The 8,559-nt window shown below is 35.4% G+C and overlaps 2 pseudogenes; one reads left to right on the forward strand and one right to left on the reverse strand.

Annotated features, from left to right (window-relative positions):
• Positions 1 to 4,558: 4,558 nt before the first annotated feature.
• LOC101568025 lies at positions 4,559 to 5,497 on the reverse strand (annotated as a pseudogene).
• A 1,343-nt stretch (positions 5,498 to 6,840) lies between these two features.
• LOC105741260 lies at positions 6,841 to 7,314 on the forward strand (annotated as a pseudogene).
• The last annotated feature ends 1,245 nt before the right edge of the window (positions 7,315 to 8,559 follow it).

Raw genomic sequence — 8,559 nt, forward strand, 5'->3', positions numbered from 1 at the left:
TATAACTAAAGGCAGAAATGGATATGCTTTTGGTACATAAGAAACAATCATAAATAATCCTGCTTTTTTATTTTTTGAATTCTGGCTAAAATACATAATGTATGACCTTCAAAGAAATCTGGAAAGTAAAGGAATTATTCCCATTGCAGTCTCAAAAGACAACCATACAAATGAAACATTATTCAGACCAAATGAGAATAGCATGCAAGTGAGTAAGGCCAAAAACCTAACTCAATTGTAATTTTTCAGAACTGTTTTCATTTTAAAGAGAAAAACAATATAAAACAGTTTCAAAAGGTCAGTAGGAGTGTGACAATAATTAACACATTGTGTATTATTGTTTTAATAGTAGTTACTCAGAGTATAAGGTATAGTCATGATATCTTGTCCAAGCAAGATTAGCACAGAACTTTCTTTTCAATGAACAAATTTAACCCAGCTGTGTAACTATCTTGTACACAAATATATTATTTTTCCTTTTCTTCCTTTCCCCTTGAGATGAAAAGACTTTTGTGATCAGCCAATCATGCAGCATGTAACATAAATTAATACTAATTTAAGCCAGGGACTATCAAATTATGCAATATTTAGAAAATATGCCAGGGAGCAGACGGTTGAGAATAATACTGGTAGTAGAATATTAATATAAAAATATGTTGATAGAGGGTCGGCCAAATAGCTCAGTGGATTAAAGCTCCTGAAAGCAGGTGCAGGGGCTGGGGGTTTGATCCCCAGCCTTCCCCTGTTGGCCCTGCCCCTGAGGCAGGCTGACACAGAAATTGAGACTGGACATGGGGTGCGCCTTTAATCCCAGATCTTGGGAGGCTGTAAACAGGCGGATAACTAATGGTCTGGTCTAGTAGTGAGACGCTAAACAGCCTGTAAAAACTTCCCTAAAAAATACAATAAATAAATGAATAAATAAAAATATGTTGACAAATATGAACTATAACCTAAAACTCATCTGTTCTAAGATACTCATGAAAATACTAAATACAGTTATATCTTATTTATGCCATTATCAATATAAAATATTTTCATTTGTACTTGTGGAATATAGCATTATTTTGCCAACATTAAATGGGAAAAATTTCTTAACACAATCCTAAGGATACTTACGATAGTCATGTCAGGAAAAAAGTCAGATTTTTTTCATTTTCAATTTTCACAAATTATCAATTGTCCCTTGACCTTATATTTATCATAGCACGAAGAACTGACTGCAGTATTATTACTGTCTCATTGTCTCTTCTGTGTGATAGCACATGTGGGTGGAGTAATTATTTTCTCTGATCTTCATTTCCCTTTTAATAATCATGTTAAAATCCTACCTCCAGGACGCAGACACACAGTCTAGGGTCATTATATTTCTCAACTTAACAATTTTACAAAGCTTGTTTACAATAACTATAAATTTTTTAAAATTTTATATTCATTTTAATGAGAAAAAAGATAAAATAGCAATGAAAGTTTCAAAAAGGTTAGTAGGACAGTGACAATAATTAATACATTGCATATTGTTGTCTTCATAATAGTTATTCAGAGGATAAGATGTAGACATGATATCTTGTCTAAACAATGTTAGTACAAACCTTTCTTCTCATTGAACTAAGAGAGAGTAGCTGTATAACTATCCTTACTATTTTGTATATACATATATATTTTTTTCACTACAAAATGGTCCTTTATTTATATCCCCCTTTTTTGTTTTGTTTTGCCAGAGATGGGTGTTCCACTGCAGTTAGAGAAACTATATTGGGAGAAGTCTTTAAAGGACCTTTTCATCCTTGATGCCAGTCCAAATATTGTAGGTACTTGAATTCAGCAAAATAACCCAATATAGTCCGAGGGACAAGAAAAACAAAATGTAGCAGGATTGTACTTACTGCTACAATGTTCACATGGTTTGATTTATAAATATCTGTATAAAAAATGTGTGTTTTTTTAGCATTCTATAGGGATTTAAATTTTAGAACATCCATGGTTGTTGGAAAATAGCAGTTTCATTTTATGTCTAAGGTGTGTGGTATTAAGACAGATAGTGATGTTAAGCTTAACTGTCTCTGTTATACGATAATAATATCAGTAAGCTTCTCTTCTGGGTGTTTAACAACTAAAGTTTGCAGACCAAAAATTAGACAGATAGATGGGCTAAAAAGATAGCCAATATTTTGACCCTAAGCCTTCAAGGTCAGTGAGGACTCAGGACATATGAGAACCTCTGCTGTAACATCCTGTAACTAAGTAGTGTCCCAAATTTTCTGATCAAGGAGATTATGGGGCAACAGCAGAAAGTGATGGATGATGCATAGTGTGCCTAAGGAGAGTCACCTAGAGAGAAAAATTTCTCTCAAGCTTTTGCAGAGAGCAAATTCGTCAAGCAATGGCTGTGACTCAACCAGATGGTTGACACTGCCAAAAGATCCACAAGGTGCTGTACATGGTTCCAGGGTAAATCCTGAGGGGATGTGACTGATCATATCAGACAGCAAAAGTTACATTTTTAATTATATAGGTCTTGCTTTAACTTAGTCTTAACCATCCAGTAGAAAAGTATAACCATGAGGTATAAAAATAAAGCTATATTAATACTCTGAGCTGTAAAAGACTCAAGTCAACAACTTCGGACAATTGCCAGTTGTGCTAGTAACTCACAACTACTATGCACTATTGAACTATAAATATTTATGTGAAAAAAAAACAAAGTCAAAACTTAAATTGAAGTAATATAAAAAACTTCAAAAGTTACATTTCTTGTTATATAGGTCTTGTTTTATCTTGGTCTACTTTTCCAGCAGAAAAATATAAAAATGAACTACAAGAAGTAAAGCCATATTAATATGCTGAGCTGTAAAAGGCTCAAGTCAACAACTTCTGACATTGCCAGTCTTACAGAAAACCCACTAGTATTACGGACTAAGGAACTGTATTGGAATATTTTGCTGAATTCACGCATCTACAATGTTTAAATGACAATGGAATACCCCTCTCTGACAAAACTAAACAAAAAAGGGGATACAGGTGAATGACCATTTTGTATCTGTATACTCAAAATAGTTAGGATAGATATACAGCTGCATTCTCTTAATTCAATGAATAGAGAGATTTATTCCAATAGTATCTGTGGAAAGGATATCATGTCTGCATCTTGTACAATGAATAACCATCAAGACAACAATATACAGTGTATTAATTATTGAAACTGTGCTAGTAATCGGTTTTGAAACTGTCTCATTGCTATTTGTTTCTCAATAAAATTATTTTTTAAAAAAACTTAGGAAAAATTTTAGCCTGATCCTGGACAAAAGGAACCTTTAGGAATTGTGGTTTTGCCATAGAATGACATTATGATAACAAAGGAATCATAAGGCATTAAACTACAAAGCTTGGTACTTTAGATGCTCAACTTGATGCACAGTTTCAGGGAACCAGTTTTAATGTACGCATAAAGCCATCACATCAGTGCCTTTTATTGCCATTCTCTTTTTGGTTTTTGAAGTAAAGTACTGATGGAATATTTTTTATTCTACTTATTTGTGGAACACTTTAGGGTTTCAATGGTAGATACATGTGTTTCATAAAGAAAAAACATGAAGTATTAACATTTTATATGTCCTACAAACATCTCTAGAATTTGACCTATACTAATTTAAATTGAGAAAAAAGGACAACACTCAGTTTAGACCACATTTTTGATAAAATGCTTAAAGTGGTATTATAATTAACAATTCTAAGTACTGTATACCAATTTTTATGTTGATATACACGTAAGCACATCTGTACCTTTATCTATAACTACCAAATTAAATTATAGGAAGTAAACAACTTTGTGTAAACTTTTTAATAAATTTGTCACCTGTTTCTTTCAACATATTAATTTTGATCATTTGTAGTTTTTCATTGCCATCTCTAAGAAGACAGTTGAGCTGAATACTTTCAAAATGATTTTAACAATATAGTGTGCTGAATGATTTATAAATCTCTGTTATTCCATCATTTCTAAGTCTCTAATTCATTCATTAAATTTTACAACTGCTTTAGAAGAAAGTAGATTGCTATGCATATATGATTTTTTTATGCATATATGATTGATAACAGTTTTTTTTTTCAGAACCAGGGATTAAACTCAGGCCCTTGCACTTGTCAGGGAAGCGCTTATTCTACTGAGCCATCTCCCCGGCCTTGATAACATTTTTCTTAAGAACGATGCTAACAAATCTTAGAGTATGCTATAGAAAATAAATACTAACATCATTTAAAAGTACACTGGGTACATTGTATGCACATGTGGATTTATTATACATACCTGTAGACACATTTTCATAAGAGCTACATATGCCCTGGCACTTCACACATAGCTAACTTTAATAGCCAAAGCAGATAGCTCTTATTTCAGATTAAAGATAAAAGATATGAAATGTATACACCACTGCATTTTTTCCTAAAAGTTTTGTTTTGAAAATATTATGATATTTTAGTAAAAACCAAACAGACTTGAGCATTAGTCCCAGTCCAAATCTGATCTTTTTTGTTTATTTACTCAACTATGTAGAAACTTCTACTTACACATGAGGTTTATTATGGCATGAAGTAAAATCAGGAGGAAAATTAAGTAATCATTTGTAGCAGAAAATTATCTGTTGCAAGTATGCTTGAAACTAAATGGTTTTGAAGATTGCCAATATTTCTTTTCATTTCTTCCTGCATTGGTCTTATAGATTCAATGAAAATTTGAATATCTCCTTTTCTTTCTTTGTGTCCTTGCTTTTACAGATTGAGCTTCATTGTCAGTTGAGTCATGGATAACACATTCTGGAGAGGAATAAGCTTTTGCCACTTTCTTCTGTTGCCTCATTGGATTAGGTTACATTCTGGGAACAATAATCATTAAAGCACCATGTTTCACTTTGGTCTGGATAACACCATCTTTTTCATTGTCTTCTATTATGACGTGAGTCCCATGGTCAAGTATCTGAAAACTTGCAATGGAATATTTCTGTGAATGGATCTAATTCAAATAAACTGAAGGTCAACTCTTAATTTTTTTGTTTTCTGATCTCTGGCAGCTTGTCTTTGAGCTTCTTCTAAAATATATTTCTCTTGAGTAGCTTCAGTTTAGGCTTTGGCATTTATGGCCTGAGTTAATTGTTGTCAGAGTTCCTCTGATTCAAAATCATCTTCCTCTTCAAATTTTGCAGTGTTCCTTATTAACTTCCATTGCTTTATTCAGGTGTTGGATTCCAGAAAAACTTCTCAGTAGTCCTTTGTCATTAGTAACGTTGCCATGCCAATGCTCTTCCTGGGTAGTTAGGACTGGGGCCGGGGAGTTAGCTCAGTAGAATAAGTGCTTGCCTGGCAAGCTCAAGGGCCTGAGTTCAATCCCCAGTTCTGCAAAAAAAAAAGTAGCTAGGACTTCTTTTCCCAATTAAATATTCCATGATATTTGATTAGCACAATCCCTACTCATTACAAATGGCTTTAAATTTAAGAATTGCATTGTATCTGGTTATGTTTTGTGTCTAGTTATCCCTCCAAAGCCTCATGCAATCATCAGGTGGCATCTAGAATTTGTGCTTAATTCTTGATCTAACACTAGAATTATGGATGTGAGTGCTACACCCTGGGGCAGATAATCTGCATACGAATATAAGAAAGGGAGAGAGGGTTGCTACCGTCCACAGCTGCTACTTCTCACTTTGCTTTTTGTTTTGTTTTTTTTTTTGCATCCATGAACTGCTGCCCTGTGCCATGTGCCACTCTGTGTTGGAGCCAGCTGAGTATGGACTGAAATCTCCACTGTGAGTTAAATAATCCATTCCTTCCTTAATTTTGGGTGTCTTTTATTTTGTCCCAGCAATGAGAGAAGAGTAACTGAGACATACTCAGAAGGGTTTTTTGGCATATAATACTAACTGATCCACCAAGTCCCAGCATCATAAAGAATTCCTTTTTTTTTTTTTTTTTTTTTTGGTGGTACCGGGGATTGAACTCAGGACACTGTGTTTGCCAGGCAAGTATTTATTCTATTGAGCTATCTCCCTGGCCCAAGAATTCCTTTACAACAAGCATATGACGTTGTCATTACATAATCATTGTCTTTATTCAAGAATGTTAACTATGCTTCTTCTAATACTGCAGGTAATGAGTTTCCATAAAACTTGGATTTGACTAGGTTACTAGCACTAAAGAAACATTCATCTTTTCAGTTACTTACATAAGAGGCAGATATTGGTAGATGATGAGGCTGCAACAGCAAGCAAACACTGAAACAACACCCAAGATTTAGAGGCAGATTTATTTACATCACTGGGTACTTATTGGGATTACTACCAAAATATCAAGCCCTGATCTCTGCTAGTCCAGGGCTTACATGGGATAAACAAACAGGAAGTACAGAGTCAGAATGGCTTGTCAATTGGGGATTGGTTTATACAATGTGCATTGTAGTGACCAGCTGTGTGTCACAATGGCAGCCATTTCTAAGAGACAGGAGTGACTGTAACTGGAAGTATTACTTTTCAGGGTTGGGGGCTGTTAGGGAGAGGGGCATTTTCTGCTCTAAGGCACTTGTCTAGCAATATAGGAGTTTTGGTGTTTATTCAAGGATGAATCCATAAACTATGCAAAGCCTTACTGAGTATAGGATTACAGTTTCCTTAGCCCTTTTGATTTTTTATACAATCCTGACAAATACTATTCCTCAAATGAAAATAAGGATTTTCTTCAAGAGCAACCTTAGACAGGAATACTGCATGATAATAGTAATCTGAAAGTTTTTCAGGAAAGAACAAGGTTCCAAAATAAATGTATGGATCCTTTTGCTTTTAGACCGCTGCCATTATGGGTTGCATGCATGCTCCCGGGAAAGGCCTGTCCCAGTCTGCTCTGCTGTGTCACCACAGTGTCCTCACCCTGCTAAAACTGATGTATGACAACATGAAGGAGCAGATTTACAAACTGGCCAAGAAGGGTCTGACTCCCTCACAAATTGGTGTGATCCTGAGAGACTCTCACGGTGTTGCCCAAGTACGCTTTGTGATGGGTAATAAAATTTTGAGAATTCTTAAGTCTAAAGGACTTGCTCCTGATCTCCCTGAGGGCTGCTGTTCAAAAGCATTTTGAGAGGAACAGAAAGGATAAGGATGCCAAGTTCCACCTGATCCTAATTGAGAGCTGGATTCATTGATTGGCTCTATACTGTAAGACCAAGTGGGTCACTCCCCCGCAACTGGAAATATGAGTCATCCACAGCCTCTGCCCTGGTGGCATAAATTTATGTACTTGAGCAATAAAATCATGATTTAACTAAAAAAATACATGGAGTATAACGCTGAAGAAATCCATTCTCAAATGGACTTGTTTAAGCAGTGTCTAGAAGAGGTTTTGGTTTTCTTTAGACACAGTTTCTGTTTGAAGATCCTCACCTGCCTCTCCAAGTTCTTCATGGTTCTGTTCAGTGTTAGTAGTCTCTTTTAAAGGTTCAGTAGGGTCAGATTCAATATATGAGTCATTTTTCTTTTCTGATGTATCACTTTCCCACATCACCTCACTATCTAGCTCATCATGATCTTGACTACTTTCTTTGTTATATTTATCAGAAAACATATCTTGGACCTTAAAATGCTGTCATTCAATTTCACTATTATTTAACTGGAAGATATCACCACTGTGGAGATTGTTAGTATATAATAAGCTATATAAATTCTCACATGTGGTCTGTGATTAAATCCTCATATTTTCTATTCCTTCCCTGATCTTTGTACATTTAAAAAGATTAGAACATTTCAAAGCCACCTCCAAAGCGTCCATCTATCACCTTCTGTCTGATTCTGATATAGCTTGGATGATCAAATAACTGCTAGGTAAGGGCTTTGTTATAGATCCAATTGGTTCACCTTTTGGACCCTTCACTTCCCAAATAGTGGCAAAGTTTGAAACAAAAGTTATCCTTATTTGTGGTCATGCAATGATTTTATAAAAATTCACCTCAACAGTTCCAACCCATTGACTGTTATTTTGGGTTTTATAGATCAGCAACTTCCCAGGTATCAACACATATCACAGTTTGGTCCAGCTCTTTACAGTACCAGGAATCTTCAACAAATCAGCCATAACAGTAACAGAAGGATGTGTGATTATAATGAGCAAATTCTTTGTCATGACTTTTTTCTTCTAAGACATTCTTTTCTTGTGAGCTTACTTGATATTTGCTGGCCCAAGGATATCTTTGCTATCAGCAAGAAGTGTCTCTTGAAATTCAGCAACCTCTTTTTTATGTATTTAGTACAGGGTCTATAGGGTATCACTACACAATTGGACTTGTAGAGATCCACCTGTTTTCAGTTTCCCAAGTGATGGGATTACAGGCTCGCACCACAATGCCCAGTCTCAATCGCTGTCAGCATGCCCCAGGGGTGGGTTGGCACTGCACACTGGGGGATTGAACTCCTGGGCCCTGCATCTGCCTAAGCAGGCACTTTAATCCACTGAGCTATCTGGCTGGCCAAGCAACTTCAGAAAATGGAAACATCAAACTTTGGTCAGGTTCTCCATCCTTAA

The sequence above is a fragment of the Octodon degus genome, unplaced genomic scaffold (assembly GCF_000260255.1).
Source record: "Octodon degus isolate 3935 unplaced genomic scaffold, OctDeg1.0 scaffold00376, whole genome shotgun sequence".
NCBI classification, from domain to species: Eukaryota; Metazoa; Chordata; class Mammalia; order Rodentia; family Octodontidae; genus Octodon; species Octodon degus.